This window comes from Lithobates pipiens, unplaced genomic scaffold (assembly GCF_037356315.1).
Source record: "Lithobates pipiens isolate NorthernLeopardFrog02 unplaced genomic scaffold, aLitPip1_a1.2 Scaffold_23, whole genome shotgun sequence".
NCBI lineage: Eukaryota > Metazoa > Chordata > Amphibia > Anura > Ranidae > Lithobates > Lithobates pipiens.
Genome location: NW_027507785.1, coordinates 125,861,796 through 125,879,420, shown reverse-complemented (window position 1 = coordinate 125,879,420; position 17,625 = coordinate 125,861,796).

Genomic DNA, 17,625 nt, shown 5'->3' with positions numbered 1-17,625 from the left:
CTTGGGTCTATAAGTCCCCCGATCTCTCCTATATGCTGGAAAGCCTGAGATAAAAAAACAAAACAAACAAAACTAGCTCCCCAGCAAAAAAAAAACAGCAGGGTTTACATCATGGCATCACCTCCGGCCTCCGAGGATCCAGATGATACCCCGGCCAGCTCTATGGTAAACCGTCGCCACCGACAGTTTAATTCCCCAGCTCGCCAATCACACGGGCGAGTCTGAAGAAGCACCAGAGGGTGGCGGGACAGGCATCATTCAGATATCTCCACGGTGTCCTGGTGGGAAGTGGTTAAGAGCATCAAATACAGTCAATGTGTTTTAGGGTGAAAAGCTCCCCCCTTCTTCAGGGCTTGAGCAGTCTTTGTAATAAAAACATGGCATATTGCCCAAAGGGACCTAAGGTTTGATAAAGGTTAATGTTTTCTGATGGCACTAAAGCAACTGGTTAAGTGCAATTAATTGAAGGCACACAGTTAAATATTAACATGGACAAATCTTTAATCTTTTATCAGTAAGGATCAGAGATCTGCACATTTATGATGGCAATAAGAAAAACATTGAAGAAACTTGTTTAAAAAACAAACAAGGAATGATCCATTGTGTGGTTATTGTAAAAAGCATGTTTGGTATCCTGCTGACAGGTGGGATACATAAAATGTGAATGCATGTAAACAGAAAATGACCACAACTATTCCTTTATGTCGGTGTCCCACTAGATGCTCTATTATATTTGTCCTTTATTGCATGATTTTATGATGTATCTAAAACTCATGTGTGTGGATAACTTCATTTTATACACCCCAATATCCTGACAAATATTTTCCTCTACACTTCTGTAAAAACTAATTAGTCTACTTTTCCTAAGAAGGAGCTTGCCTCTCCCCTGACTTATGATGGAAGACAGCAGCTGCACAGATAACCCCATGCTGGAGGAAGGATCAGGTAGCTGCCATATCCCTTGGAAAGTGAGAAGGGATTTTATAGATGGCAAAGAACTTGGGAAAGGCTGGGAGCAGCTGCTTCTGAAACTTAGGAGCCCTGCCAAGAAATAGGGTGGGATAGCTTCACCTGCCCCTCCTACGGAGACTGTAAGGTCAGGCTTGAGGTGAGCAGACAGCAATATATGTGCTTCCAGGGTCTACGATTAACCCTTTCACTGACCAGTGCTAATCTTGCATTTTACTCAGATTAATGTTGGTCATACACATACAGATTTCCTTCGCTCAGCCTGCATGCTAAATGGAAGAAATCTTAATAGATTCCTCCATCATCCATGTTAACTGCGCAAATGGACGAGTTTCCTTCTGAAGCTAGTGCATTCTGACAGCTTTCCCTATAAAATTTATTTACACCCACACAAATAAAAAATGTCCCAATAAATTAGAATCAAATAAAGAAAAGCTGCTTGCCATAAAACTCTGAAGAGAACAATCACTGATAGAATGTCCACTCACTGACACACTTCCCTATCTCTTTCTGTGTGGACTGCTTGCCATGCTATTGAACTTCTTAAAGAGGATTTCTGCCCCCCCCCCCCCCCAAAATAAAATAAAAATAAAAGCCAGCAGCTATAAATACTGTAGCTTTTGACTTTTACTATTAGGGTACTTACCTGTCCAGGGATCCAGCGGTGTCCTCACCTGAGAAAATTCTTGAATCAGCTTTCAGGTGCCACCGCCGCCATCTTGGCTAAGGGAAACCAACAGTGAAGCTTTGAGGTTTCACAGACGGTTTCTTACTTAGCATGCACGCAAATTATGCTGCCCTTTCTCAATGGGTCGGCTGCAGGGATGAAGGCGGAGGGGCCAAACTTTCATCTCATTTCGCCATGGCGTACTGAGCCAGAAGTGGAAGCAAGTACCTGTCAAAACCCTCTTGGGCACAGAGCTGCTTAAGGGTGCAGTTGCTCGCATTTTATCCATGTGTACAAGGGTGACCGGGAGATGCATTACGTGTTGACGGATGCTTACCAGTCGTAAAAGGATTTTGGCCAGTTTATGAAATAAATTATGAATGTATTTTACCTTCCTTTTAATCATAGGGGTCAACAACTTCTGGTGAGTGCAGTGTGCTAACAGTGGGAGCAGGCGAAGAGCAATAATTTGGCAGTAGGTGCACCGATCATATTTGAACAGACTTTTGGATAGGCTTAGAAGTTCGGGCCCATGGGGAAAATGGAATTTCGTTCCATTTGTTAATTCGAGTGTACATGACGCCAGTCTATATTGTCTATTCGGCTCATGCCATTTCTCTTGGTGGGTTGGAGTAGTGTCCAAAAAGGTCAAATCTTTACGATTTGAATATGTCCGATTCAATAATGTATTGAATATATAGCAATCTTCTGGAAAAATAGCTTTTTTCGAATTCCACAAAGGCTGACGAATATAAAAAGTGAATGCCAAAGAAAAAAACTGAATTCTGAAAATAATCAGGTCAACATAATGAATATGACGAAACAAAATTCTTCAATGAACATATGCAATTAAATTAATTTCCAGGCGTGCACAATATTTAGAAACAGCAAAAAGCTAACATAATATACTAACATTTTTAATTATAAAAACTTTTTATTTGCGTTTTACAGAGTTACAATACAATAGCACAGTCAGAATGCAGTTTGATTATAAACATGTTAATAAAACTTATTGACGAACATCCCCATGTTACCCAGGGAAAGGCATGGGAAAGAGAAAACGCTCAAGTAAGGAAAAACATACAGGTAATATCATCCAGCTTTAGAGAATTAGGTACTCCCATCACCCGACCTGCGAACTCGTTTCGGGAAAGTTTCCCACAACTGTGATTCATAATCATAACCCAAGGGAGGGTGAAGGGACTAACCAACCAAAGCGGTAATAGTGGGCACACATAGGTGCAGACAGCCAATGTCTAACCCATAAATCATATAATCTGATGTGTCAGTGACAAAGGGGGACTATGTGGAGATCAGGAATGTGGTGCAGCGATTTTGGATGGAATGGCATAGGAGTCAACCAAGAGTAGTGTTAGGGGCTCAGCCAGTAGCATGAGAATTGTAATACTAACATTTTTAATCAAATGACGATCAGCTTAGCTAAGGCCTAATTTACACAGGCACTGTGACTCATATACCATGAATAAGCTGTTTGTTTATGCAGCTGGAGCCATCAGGTGCTGCGTGCAGTAATCAGTAATGCAGCTTGTATAATAGTGTCAATTTGCTGTCCCCTCAAAATAACTCAACACACAGCCATTATTGTCTAAACCGTTAGAAACAAAAGTAAGTACACCCCTAAGTGAAAATGTCCAAATTGGGCAGAAAGTGTCAATATTTTGTGTGGCCACCATTATTTTCAAGCACTGCCTTACCACTGCCACCACCAGAGCTTCACAGGTTACCACTGGAGCCCCCTTCCACTCCTCCATGACGACATCACGGAGCTGGTGGATGTTAGAGACCTTGCGCTCCTCCACCTTCTGTTTGAGGATGCCCCACAGATGCTCAATAGGTCTGGAGACGTTCTTGGTCAGTCCATCACCTTTACCCTCAGCTTCTTTAGTAAGGCAGTGGCAGTCTTGGAGGTGTGTTTCGGGTGTTGAAATACTGCCCTGCGGGCGAGTCTCCGAATGGAGGGGATCATGCTTTGCTTCAGTACGTCACAGTACATGTTGGCATTCATGGTTCCCTCAATGAACAGTAGCTCCCCAGTGGCGGCAGCACTCATACAGCCCCAGATAATGACACTCCCACCACCATACTTGACTGTGGGCAAGACACACCTGTCCTTGTACTCTGTACCTGGTTACCGCCACACACGTTTGACACCATCTGAACCAAATAAGTTTATCTTGGTCTCATCAGACCACATGACATGGTTCCAGTAATCCATGTCCTTAGTCTGCTTGTCTTTAGCAAACTGTTTGCAGGCTTTCTTGTGCAACATCTTTAGAAGAGGCCTCCTTCTGGGACGACAGCCATGCATACCAATTTGATGGAGTGTGCAGCATATGGTCTGAGCATTGACAGGCTGACCCCCCCCCCCCCCACACTCCTTCAACCTCTGCAGCAATGCTGGCAGCACTCACACGTCTATTTCCCAAAGACAACCTCTGGATATTATGTTGAGCACGGGCAGTCAACTTCTTTGGTCGATCATGGCGAGGCCTGTTCTGAGTGGAACTTGTCCTGTTAAACCGCTGTATGGTCTCGGCCACTGTGCTGCAGCTCAGTTTTTCTCCATAGACAAAGCTTTAGAAGCCTTTACAGGTCATCAATTTAGAGTTACCCATGAACTATGACCCAAGAATTATTGCTAAAACTCCATCGTTTGTGAGGCTACCATTGATGTTACATACATGTGCTTGCCCTATACTGCACTTTTAGGTATGTGTAGGTGTGATGGGGGTGCTTTAAATGTTTTCTTTAATTATTTTTTAATTTATGTTATAAAATTATTCTTTTATATATATATATTTATTTATTTTTACTTTATTGTCATCATACAGGGGGCTTGTTAGCCCTCTAATGTGATAGCAAGGGCAGGTGACAGTTTCCCTTTATAGAGACATTGGAGGTCTGTTAAACCCCCAATGTTTCCCCTGCCCTCCAATGAAACTATTCCAGCATAGATCTTTACAGATGTGACCTTAGAAGTGATGTAATACATGTTGCTACTTGGGTCATTCCTCCCTCCTGCTTTAACTGGGGATGCAGTTTCCCACAGTCAGGGCTGGACTGGGACAGAAATTTGGCCCTGGACTTCATCAAGACCGGCCCACTTACATTTTGAGCGTCCCATGAGCACTCCCTTACATCAGAGTGTCCCATGAGCACCCCCTTACATCAGAGTGTCCCATCAGCACCCCCTTACATCAGAGTGTCCCATCAGCACCCCCTTACATCAGAGTGTCCCATCAGCACCCCCCTACATCAGAGAGGCCCATCACCAGCCCCCTTACATCAGAGTGGCCCACTGAGCCATTGGCCCACCGGGAAACTCCGGTAGTTCCAATAGCCAGTACATGCCTGCCCACAGTCCTGGGCTCCCTGGTGGAACAAACATTTCCTTTGAAGAAATTACATATCCCACTATCCCTGAGTCTCTCAGTCTAGTTCTCGTGCAAATATATAGAGTAATTAGATCTGACACAGACACAAGCAGGCAGAGCATTCATAGACACACAGAGCTCACTAGCAGCTTCAAATTTTTTTTATATTTAAGCCCTTCAAAGCATTTTTTACTTACCTGAGTTTGCCATTGAACTTCTGCACATTAATAATAATTGGCCTGCCTCGTTTCCATCATAGCTTAGAGCCAGCGGCGTAACTAGAATCTAGGAAACTATGAAGTGTGTAGCACTAACCCCCAAAGGAGCTGCTGGTTATTTTTGGGCTTACCGTTACCTTTTCATTCTCCTTGTGATACGTCTAGGGGATGTCCCGTGGTAGCTGGCCCAGTAACTTGAGATTGACAATAGATCCAGTTGAATGGATTTTATTTGCAAACTTCAACCATTGAACAGTCTTTTAACTTGGGATCAGAGGGTTGGAAAGGAAAGTTCAGGTACTCTCAATGTCAAAGTCTATAAATGTTAAGGAACTTGCTTACTTTGACTGTATCCAGAGAATAGCCATTCGCAACTGGATGAGCACTCAGGTTGGACAGTCCCTCTCTCACAAGGCCTAGCAGTCAACAAGGTGCTTACTCAGGAACAAAGTCTTTATCACTGACGTTGTTGCCCAACACGTAGGGAAACTAAGCGGTAGAACACTTGTAGGATACCTGGATCTTTCAGCCCACTTGGCGATATCCGCAAGACCGGATTCTCTCGGTTACTTCAGCCCTTCCAGGCTCTTGTTAAGAAAACCAACCTCACGCGTGGTATTTTTCTAAAGAGCCCTCCCTTGGAATGCTCGAAGTACACTGGGTCTCTCCCGGACCGGAGACAGCACCTATCCACCTCGGAATCCTCCCTTAGTTCCTTTGCCTTGGGCTAGCCAGCCCCGAGGCATCAAAGTCAGGTGGAACCGCACCCCGGGCCATAGCCTTCCTGGGGGCTGGTCAGGAGGACCAGGACCATATACTCAGCACAGCATACTGGACCGTAACCCAGAACCACGTGACGTCCGTGTCTTAAATACCCTTTCCCAGAGGGCACAGTGGGAGGGCCACTCCCACTGACCTGACTCCGAGAGGGAATAATTCAAACCCCCAACCAGACCATAGTTCCATGCCTGCCACCAGAGACAGTGCCCCCTGTGGCCAGGCTGAACATCTCACAGTCCAGTCAGACTGACACCGAAGCCAAATTTAGTCAAATAGGCCCAAATCAAACTGTAGTTTGGGTAAAGCTTTAACTTTAAAAACATAGGACATGCTCTTCAGGAGCCTGCCGCTACATATATATATATATATATATATATATATATATATATATATATATATATATATATATATATATATATACAGTGCCTTGCGAAAGTATTCAGCCCCCTTGAACTTTTCAACCTTTTGCCACATTTCAGGCTTCAAACAAAGATATAAAATTTTAATTTTTTTGTGAAGAATCACCAACAAGTGGGACACAATTGTGAAGTGGAACGAAATCTATTGGATATTTTAAACTTTTTTAGCAAATAAAAAACTGAAAAGTGGTGTGTGCAAAATTATTCGGCCCCTTTACTTTCAGTGCAGCAAACTCACTCCAGAAGTTCAGCGAGGATCTCTGAATGATCCAATGTTGTCCTAAATGACTGATGGTGATAAATAGAATCCACCTGTGTGTAATCAAGTCTCTGTATAAATGCACCTGCTCTGTGATAGTCTCAGGGTTCTGTTGAAAGCGCAGAGAGCATCATGAAGATCAAGGAACACACCAGGCAGGTCCGTAATACTGTTGTGGTGAAGTTTAAAGCCAGATTTGGATACAAAAAGATTTCCTAAGCTTTAAACATCCCAAGGAGCACTGTGCAAGCGATCATTTTGAAATGGAAGGAGTATCAGACCACTGCAAATCTACCAAGACCTGGCCGTCCCTCTAAACTTTCAGCTCAGACAAGGAGAAGACTGATCAGAGATGCAGCCAAGAGGCCCATGATCACTCTGGATGAACTGCAGAGAACTACAGCTGAGGTGGGAGAGTCTGTCCATAGGACAACAATCAGTCGTACACTGCACAAATCTGGCCTTTATGGAAGAGTGGCAAGAAGAAAGCCATTTCTCAAAGATATCCATAAAAAGTCTCGTCTAAAGTTTGCCACAAGCCACCTGGGAGACACACCAAACATGTGGAAGAAGGTGCTCTGGTCAGATGAATCCAAAATGGAACTTTTTGCCCACAATGCAAAACGATATGTTTGGCGTAAAAGCAACACAGCTCATCACCCTCAACACACCATCCCCACTGTCAAACATGGTGGTAGCAGCATCATGGTTTGGGCCTGCTTTTCTTCAGCAGGGACAGGGAAGATGGTTAAAATTGAGGGGAAGATGGATGCAGCCAAATACAGGACCATTCTGGATGAAAACCTGTTGGAGTCTGCAAAAGATCTGAAACTGGGACAGAGATTTATCTTCCAACAAGACAATGATCCCAAACATACAGCAAAATCTACAAAGGAATGGTTCACAAATAAACGTGTCCAGGTGTTAGAATGGCCAAGTCAAAGTCCAGACCTGAATCCAATCGAGAATCTGTGGAAAGAGCTGAAAACGGCTGTTCACAAACGCTCTCCATCCAACCTCACTGAGCTCGAGCTGTTTTGCAAGGAAGAATGGGCAAGAATTTCAGTCTCTCAATGTGCAAAACTGATAGAGACATACCCCAAGCGACTTGCAGCTGTAATCGCAGCAAAAGGTGGCTCTACAAAGTATTAACGCAAGGGGGGCGAATAATTTTGCATGCCCCACTTTTCATTTTTTTATTAGTTAAAAAAGTTTCAAAAATCCAATATATTTCGTTCCACTTCACAATTGTGTCCCACTTGTTGGTGATTCTTCACAAAAAATAAAAATTTTATATCTTTATGTTTGAAGCCTGAAATGTGGCAAAAGGTTGAAAAGTACAAGGGGGCCGAATACTTTCGCAAGGCACTGTATATCTATATATATATATATATATATATATAGAAAGGCCAGTATGGTGGCCTGAAATTATGGGAGGAGCCCGGTGGAATATATAACCAGCCCGCTCGCCTGTCCTCCTCGTCGGTTCCGGTGCGCGATACCCGATACGTCAGGTATCAAGCGCCGGCTGTTCAGACCAGACGCAGTGAGCCCGTTCGTCAGTTCCCGCATTTTTCGTCCCCGTCTTGACAGCTTGTCTCCTCGTTCAGCAGCGTCCGTCGCTTTCGCCGTCGGAGTGTCGCCGTACCCATCGAATTTGTCGCTGCACGTCGGGCTGGCTGTCGCAGGTAGGGCTTCGGCACCCCCTTTGTCAATCCATGTTTTCGATGTACCGCCAACATTCCCTGTACTCACGAGCCGCTCGCTGCTTTCAAATCGAATGTTTTCTGTGACCCTCGTACGCATGTCGCTGTTTTCTACTTTCGATGCAGTCGTTATCACTTTTTCGACACGTTCGATTACGCCACGTCAGGCGATTCATTCGCAGGTACGGCATTCGAAACCGTTCGACTGCCCGAGCATTTCTATTAGTATCGGTCGAATCGTTCGACTCACAGCCGACTGCTTGTTACGATAAGGCAAGCAGTCCGCACGTTTCGCTTGCTTTGCTTCAAATCGAATATCTCTTCATTCATGCAGTTATGTTATGTATTTCATTTCATTTCATTCCAAGTCATTTCAGTCCCAGTCATTTCTTCCATTTCGCATCATTTCTGTCACTAGTCGCCCTCCGGCGCGAATCCTGTTGCACCTCTGGTGCACCGATTCGCTTTGAAGTGCCCCCAGGGTTTGGCCTCATTTCTGTACATGCTCCAGAGACCGAATCACTCGCAGGTTCACGCACGATCCCTGATTCTTGTCTTTGTCATGGCATATCATTTCTGTCACTTATAACGCTCCAAATCGAATCCTGTCGCATTCTTTTATGCACCGATTCGTCTTGGTGTGCCCAGCTGCTACGCCTCATTTCGGTACATGCTCCAGAGACGGATTCTTTGTAACCTACAGTCCAGTCGTTGAATCCTGTCTCTGTCATGGGATATCATTTCTGTCACTTATTACACTCCAATTCGAATCCTGTCGCATTCTTTTATGCACCGATTCGTTCTGGTGTGCCCAGCTGCTACGCCTCATTTCAGTACATGCTCCAGAGACGGATTCTTTATTGTTACCATCAGTCCAGTCGTTGAATCTTGTCTCTGTCATGGGATATCATTTCTGTCACTTATTACGCTCCAATTCGAATCCTGTCGCATTCTTTTATGCACCGATTTGTTCTGGTGTGCCCAGCTGCTACGCCTCATTTCAGTACATGCTCCAGAGTCGGATTCTTTGTTGTAACCATCAGTCCAGTCGTTGAATCTTATCTCTGTCATGGCATATCATTTCGGTCACTTATTACGCTCCGATTCGAATCCTGTCGCATTTATTTATGCACCGATTCGTTCCGGTGCGCCCAGCTGTTACGCCTCATTTCAGTACATGCTCCAAGGACAGGACTCATCTGTTTGGTTCAAGGGCTCGTCCTCCGATTCTTGTCTTTGTCATGGGTTTCATTTCATTTCACCTATCACGTTCCGGTACGAATAGTCACATCTGTGTACCAAATTCATCCCGGCGTGCCCCAGGAATGGCCTCATTTCAGTACATGCTCCAAGGACAGGATTCATCCGTTTGGTTCAAGGGCCTCGTCCTCTGATTCTTGTCTTTGTCATGGGTTTTTCATTTCATTTCACCTTATCACGTTCCGGTACGAATAGTCACTTCGGTGTACCAAATTCGTCTCGGCGTGCCCCAGGAACGGCCTCATTTCAGTACATGCTCCAGAATCCGTTTCGTGCTCAGTCGCAAAGTTGTGGCATGGCGATCCGGATCTCTGTCATGGCAGCTTCTCTCATCTCACTATCACATGCGGTCTGGATGCCTACCAGGGGGGCCTTGCTCCTCGGCCTCATTTCATTATAAAGTTGCCTCAAAAGGAAAACAGCTTCGTTTAGGCGTGTTGCGTTGTTTTTCTCCACATTCAAGCGCAGACTTCGTGCAATCGTCGTAAATACACATCCAAGCGCAGACTTCTTGCAGTCGTTGCAAGCACGCATCCAGAGATAGACTAATCGCAATCATTGTACCAGCACGCATACGAGCAGAGACCTCTTGCAGTCGTCGCAAGCACGCATTCGAGCCTAGACCTCTTGCACTCGTTACAAGCACGCATTCGAGCATAGACCTCTTGCACTCATTACAAGCACGCGTTCGTGCATAGAGCTCTTGCAGTCGTTGCAAGCACGCATTCGAGCATAAACCTCTTGCGGTCGTTGCAAGCACGCATTCGAGCACAAACCTCTTGCTATCGTTGCAAGCACGCATTCGAGCATAAACCTCTTGCAATCGTTGCAAGCACGCATTCGAGCATAGACCTTTTTCAATCGTTGCAAGCACGCATTCGAGCATACACCTCTAGCGATCGTTGCAAGCACGCATTCGAGCGTAGACCTCTTGCAATCATGACAAGCACGCATTCAAGCATAAGCCTCTTGCGATCATTGCAAGCTGATGTCCGGGCTCAACTTATGGCAATCGTTGCTGGCAGGCACTTCTGCCTGCTCAATAGGTTGCTTTGGGGGAAGCCTGGATACCTTCCTAAATGTTCGTTGTATTACAGGGTACTTATACTTATAGGCATAGTTGATCCAGGGAAAATCCGATTGCCTCTCGAGGGGTCAGGAAGGAATTTTTTCCCCTACTGTAGCAAATTGGCCATGCTCTGTTGGGGTTTTTTGCCTTCCTCTGGATCAGCTGCGGGCGTAGAATTGGGGTGTCGGGTGGTGTGATACCTTATTATTTCAATTGTGGTTGGACCGGATGGACTTCTGTCTTTTCCGGCCTGGCTACCCACGAAGCCTACTGTAAATCCTTGCAATCGCTGCAGGCACGCGTCCTAGCATAACATCTTGCAAATCATGGCAAGCACGCATCCTGGGTAACATCTTGCAACCGTCGCAAGTACGCGTCCTAGCATAACATCTTGCAATCATGGTAAGCACGCATACTGAGTAACATCTTGCAACCGTCGCAAGCACGCGTCCTAACATACATGCAAGCATAACTCCCGCAGTCTTCGCAGTGCACATGCGGAACGCGAATTGCTCACAGTCACCACGTACACATCTCCTCCGACAAACTCCCGGGCAATTGTCGCAAGCACACGTACAAACACAACCTTTAGTCATGCCAAGGCTCGCGACTTAGCATAACTTCTTGCAATCGTTTGTTGCAAGCACGTTCTCAGTGGTACGCTAACTGGCTACACCTCATTTTCAGCAGCACTTAATTGGCCACTCGTCTCCTGTGGCCTTTCTTACAAGCCACTCACTGTCGCCTGTCCGGCTGTCTCTTCCTTGGGACAGTTGAGTTCAACCTCCGTCCGCACCAGGATCATGTTGTCACACGCGACTGGCTTCTTCCTGTAGCACGCCCAGGCTATTTCTAGCCAGCGTTCAACATTTCTTATTCTTACAATGCTCGGAGAACCATCTGTTGTTACAGCCCATACAGCAAGATCCCCACTACGATGCGTCCAGAGGCATCAGCCCATAATCTTCGGCCAATGCTCGCCCATTACAACTGCCATCTTTACGGACATATAATACCCTCGCATATTCCCCAGTTTAGTCATCCAAAAGACACCTACAGTCCCTTCACGGCATGTCGAGCGTCCCTATGCACGTCATCCCTCAGGGGTCGCGCCTCTGTGTCACGCCGATTGGTCTTACTGTCTCTCTCACAGGATCCGGAGCAAGTCCTCAGCCGGGTCCCCGCGGCAATAGCAGTCCTTGCTATGCGGGAGGAATTCCTATCGTCTGGGAGTGACGTCTCTCTGTTCATTCCCTTCGCGTCTTCCCTTTCTCCCCAGGTGATGACTGACGCAGCGGCCTCCACGGGCTTGCCGCTGATTTTTTGGCCACCTCTGGCTCGCAGCTCCCTGGCCTCCCCAGTTACTGGCAATTCCTGGCTGCGCCAAGGCGCCCTCTCTGGTGGTATGTACTTCCTACGTCGACTGGTCCAGCTCTTGTTGTTGTTTCAGTTCAACATCCATTCTTCCTTTATCCCCGGTAAGTTCAATCAGGCAGCGGACGCCCTCTCCCGCTTTAACCTTGTCGCGTTTTCATTCAGGTACCCGGAGCCGGACCAACATCAGCAGCTATCCCGGACTGGTCTCAACTGACCCTGGGTTAGCCCCTCACCTCCTAGCGGCTACCCAACTCGTTTGATCACTCCCTTTCCCGCAATACCCTCAAGGCCTATCAATCAGCCTGGAGGGCCTTTAACCAACTTCGTCACGTGTCACAGTACAGAGACGTCCCGTGTCAAGCAAGTCACAGCCTTCATTTCCTACTGTCACTCGCAGTTGGCGTCATCCTTTAATACGATCCGGCTATACATGACCGGTGTACAACATCTTACGTCCCTCCAGGACCCTACCGTACCCTTCCTATTTTACCACGCCGTTCGGGCTGTTATGCGCGGTATCCAGGAAGCGCCAGCCGATGACCGGCACCAAAACGACCGCCTATCACAGGAGACGTTTAGAAATACGTCAGACTTCCTGGCTACTTCACCTTTTCGGTCTCCACATTGGTGTCATTTACAAGCAGCCATACACCTCGCCTTCCACGGCTTCTTACGGCCAAGCAAGTTTACTTGTTGTAGCCTCACGGCACGCATGCTGTACCAGCACCACCTGGTCCGATACAAAGACCATTTCGCCTTACACTTAGCAGTCTCCAAGACGCAGCAGCTTGGCTCGGGTTCGGACATACACCGCTATAAGTCCAACAACCGTCGGTACCCGGTCGCCATTTTCACGCGCCTGTCGGCCCCTTTTGGCTGATCAACCAGGAGTTAGTCCTCTTCTGCCATTTCTCACTAAACCTCTGAACGCTGCCCGGTGCAACGTGTCAGGATACTCCCGGGTGTCCTTCACCTCTGTCCTACTCACATTATCAAGAAGTTGGGCAGATGGAGGTCCACCTGTTTCGCCCGCTACATACCCAATCCGCAAGCGGAGATGACCCAGGCCTTTGTCGAGCGCACCCAGTAACAAACTTGGATCAATAAAATACAACCCCTACCTGAATGATTTTGCCCCCTTATTTTGGTATACCGTACGTCAGACCAGGGCACACTTTCAGGTCCATTTCAAGTAAGCGAGTTTATGTTAACCTTGTTTGTCATCCTTAACCATATCGGTCAGAGGGCTCCACACCATAAATAGAAAGGCCAGTATGGTGGCCTGAAATTATGGGAGGAGCCCGGTGGAATATATAACCAGCCCGCTCGCCTGTCCTCCTCGTCGGTTCCGGTGCGCGATACCCACCCACCCATCCCCTTTTTCAGGGCATTTCTCAGCATCATACTCCTCATGAGAGTACTCATTTCACTCCATGCATATTCATTTCATTTATCACCCACTTTCTATCTAAGGTATGCCCCCTTATTTTGGTATACCGTACGTCAGACCAGGGCACACTTTCAGGTCCATTTCAAGTAAGCGAGTTTATGTTAACCTTGTTTGTCATCCTTAACCATATCGGTCAGAGGGCTCCACACCATAAATATATATATATATATTATGGTTAAAGCCCTATGGATAACATTTAGAACTAGCATAAGACTTACCACATGAAATGAACCTGAAAGTGTGTCCTGGTTTGATGGACGGTATACCAAAATAAGGGGGCAAAAACATTCAAGTAGGGAAATAGTATTTTATTAGCTTTTAGTTGTTTATTAAGCTAGTTTGGTAAATGTCGGTGCCATCTCCACTTGGGGATTGGGGACGTACTGGGCAAAGCAGGCAGACTTCCACTTCCCCAGTCTCTTAATGATGTGGTCTGGGACCCCATGGCGTTATGCCACCGCAGCCTCTCCAATGCGGAAGGAGTGGCTGGAGTACTGGCTGGGGTCAAGGTGAAGGTTGCGGGGAAGAATCCTTATGTGTTTCACGAACTGACAAGCACTCAAAGATTTGACTGAAAAAGGTAGAAGGGGACTGGAGTCCAGTTGTTAGGGCAGGAGTGACAGTAGATGATTGAGTATGGTAACTGGACACCAGCTATTATTAGTTTTGTAAAGGTGGATATCTACCCCAGAGCCTGCCTGCTGGGTTTTAGAAACTGTAAGGTAGAGGACGAAATGGTGTTGGTAGCGGAGCAAGTGACGTCTATGTAGCACTTGGCCTGCGGGGTTGCTACAAGTGAACTTGCCAGGTCACAAGAACCCGTAGTAGGCCAAGTATATGGCCGCTTGTAAGACCACGCTGGGGAGAAGACCAAATGGAGAAGTAGTCAGGATGGTAGACGTTTGGCACTGACCACCGGTTGGTGTTTCTGGGTGCCAAGTAGGATAGACCGGATCGCGTGGGATGCGTATAAGGAAGGTTTTGCGGGGTCTCGTAGAGCCAAGAAATGGATGCCGGCTAGGTATAGCCGAATAGTGTTATGGGATAAGGCCAACTGAGTATGGCAATATGAGATGAAGGCCAGTATGTGCTTGACGTCTGTTGCTTTCTTGGAGCAGTGTACCAGGAATTTGTTGAATGCACTCCAAACTGTCTGGTAGGCTTTGAGCATGTTGTGGAACAGTGAGTAGTTGATGAGCTGGGTCGCTCCATGTAGATGTTGTACTAATCCAGGGTCAGCTGAGACCAAGCAGGGATAGGGGCTGAAACTGGATCGGCTCCGGGCACCTGTTAGAAGAAGGAGGTTTAGTTAAAGCGTGATAGTGCATCTGCTCCGAGGTTGCTTGGAACAAATGAACAGTGGATATTAAACTGATGTTGTAAAGACAGTTGTACCAGCCTGCGCAGGAAGGACATGACCGAGAGGGACTTGGACCTGTCTTTGTTAATAATATCTGCCGTGGCCTGATTGTCGGTGGTGAAGGCCACAGTTTGTCCTGTCCAACAATGACCCCAGAGCTGGGCAGCTGCCACTATCCGATAAAGAGAGAGGATGTTTGGGTGAAGCCAGGAATTAAAAGTATCTGTGAAGGCTAGGGTCCTGCAAACCAGTGGTGGCCAAGAATTGCCGCAAAGCCTGTGGAGGCTGCAGCATCTGTCACTACCTGGGGTGATAGGGACGAAATAGCAGGTATAAATAAGGATATACCATTCCAGGCGGAAAGGATATAGATATAGATAGATATAGATAGACATAGACATATACAGTGGTGTGAAAAAGTGTTTGCCCCCTTCCTCATTTCCTGTTCCTTTGCATGTTTGTCACACTTAAGTGTTTCGGAACATCAAACCAATTTAAACAATAGTCAAGGACAACACAAGTAAACACAAAATGCATTTTGTAAATGAAGGTGTTTATTATTAAAGGTGCAAAAAAATCCAAACCATCATGGCCCTGTGTGAAAAAGTGATTGCCCCCTAAACCTAATAACTGGTTGGGCCACCCTTAGCAGCAACAACTGCAACCAAGCGTTTGCGATAACGTGCAATGAGGCTTTTACAGCGTCCTGGAGGAATTTTGGCCCACTCATCTTTGCAGAATTGTCCTAATTCAGTTACATTAGAGGGTTTTCGAGCATGAACGGCCTTTTTAAGGTCATACCACAACATCTCAATAGGATTCAGGTCAGGACTTTGGCTAGGCCACTCCAAAGTCTTCATTTTGTTTTTCTTCAGCCATTCGGTGGTGGACTTGCTGGTGTGTTTAGGATCATTGTCCTGCTGCAGAACCCAAGTTTGTTTCAGCTTGAGTACATGAACAGATGGTCGGACATTCTCCTTCAGGATCTCTTGGTAGACAGCAGAATTCATAGTTCCTTTTATCACGGCAAGTCTTCCAGGTCCTGAAGCAGCAAAACAGCCCCAGACCATCACACTACCACCACCATATTTTACTGTTGGTATAATGTTCTTTTTATGAAATGCAGTGTTCCTTTTACGCCAGATATACTTGGACACACACCTTCCAAAGAGTTCCACTTTTGTCTCATCGGTCCACAGAATGTTGTCCCAAAAGTCTTGGGGATCATCAAGATGTGTTGTGGAGAAATTGAGACGAGCTTTGATGTTCTTTTTGCTCAGCAGTGGTTTTCTCCTTGGAACTCTGCCATGCAGGCCATTTTTGCCCAGTCTTTTCCTGATGGTGGAGGCATGAACGCTGACCTTAACTGAGGCAAGTGAGGCCTGCAGTTCCTTGGACGTTGTTGTGGGGTCTTTTGTGACCTCTTGGATGAGTCGTCGCTGCGCTCTTGGGGTAATTTTGGGCGGCCGGCCACTCCTGGGAAGGTTCACCACTGTTCCATGTCTTCGCCATTTGTGGATAAGGCCTCTCACTGTGGTTCGCTGGATTCCCAAAGCTTTGGAAATGGCTTTATAACCCTTTCCAGACTGATAGATCTCAATTACTTTCTTTCTCAATTGTTCCTGAATTTCTTTGGGTCTCGGCATGATGTGTAGCTTTTAAGGATCTTCTGGTGGACCTTACTGTGTCAAGCAGCTCCTATTTAAGTGATGCCTTGATTGTGAACAGGTGTGGCAATAATCAGGCCTGGGTGTGGCTAGAGAAATTGAACTCAGGTGTGGACAACCACAGTTATAGTATGTTTTAACAAGGGGGGCAATCACTTTTTCACACAGTGCCATGATGGTTTGGATTTTTTTTCACCTTTAATAATAAACACCTTCATTTACAAATTGCATTTTGTGTTTACTTGTGTTGTCCTTGACTATTGTTTAAATTGGTTTGATGTTCCGAAACACTTAAGTGTGACAAACATGCAAAGGAACAGGAAATGAGGAAGGGGGCAAACACTTTTTCACACCACTGTACATAGATAGGTCCGCTATTGCTGCGGTATCCAGATTGAGGATCTGATCAGGATCCTGTGTTTGTGAAAGGAATACCAGCAGACGTGACACAAAGGAGCGACCCTGTGGAATGATCTGCATGGCAAAATTAAGCATTCCTAACAGAGATTGCAGCTGCTTCTTGGTACACCCCCTAGTATGGGTGAAGTCTCTGAGAACTGTCCTGATGCGGGTCAGTTTGTTGAGGGGGAGGCTGGCCTGCAAGGAGTAGGTGTCCAGGTTGACTCAGAGAAAGGTGATGGTGTGTGCTGGACCGTCGACTTCATGCTCAATGATGGAAACATTGAGGTTCCCAAATACGACTCTCAGTTTGTCGAGGTCTCCTGGGGACATGCTGGGTGGTTCGATTAACAAAAAGTCGTCCAGGTAAAGGATGACCTCTTGACACTGAGCTTTGTGCAACAATATCCAGGAGAGGGACTGCGCAAAGGTGTCGAAGAGCCAGGGGCTACTGTTCGAGCCAAAAGTCAATTTGTCGGCAAAATAGTATGCCTCCTTCCACTTAATGCCATGCTAGCACCAAAGAGGTGAGATGTCAGCCTTGGAGAGCCAGGCTCCTGTGCCTGCTTTGATGATCGCTTGAATTGCCATGTCTACAGAGGCATACTTCAGGGAGAACTCCTCGGAGGG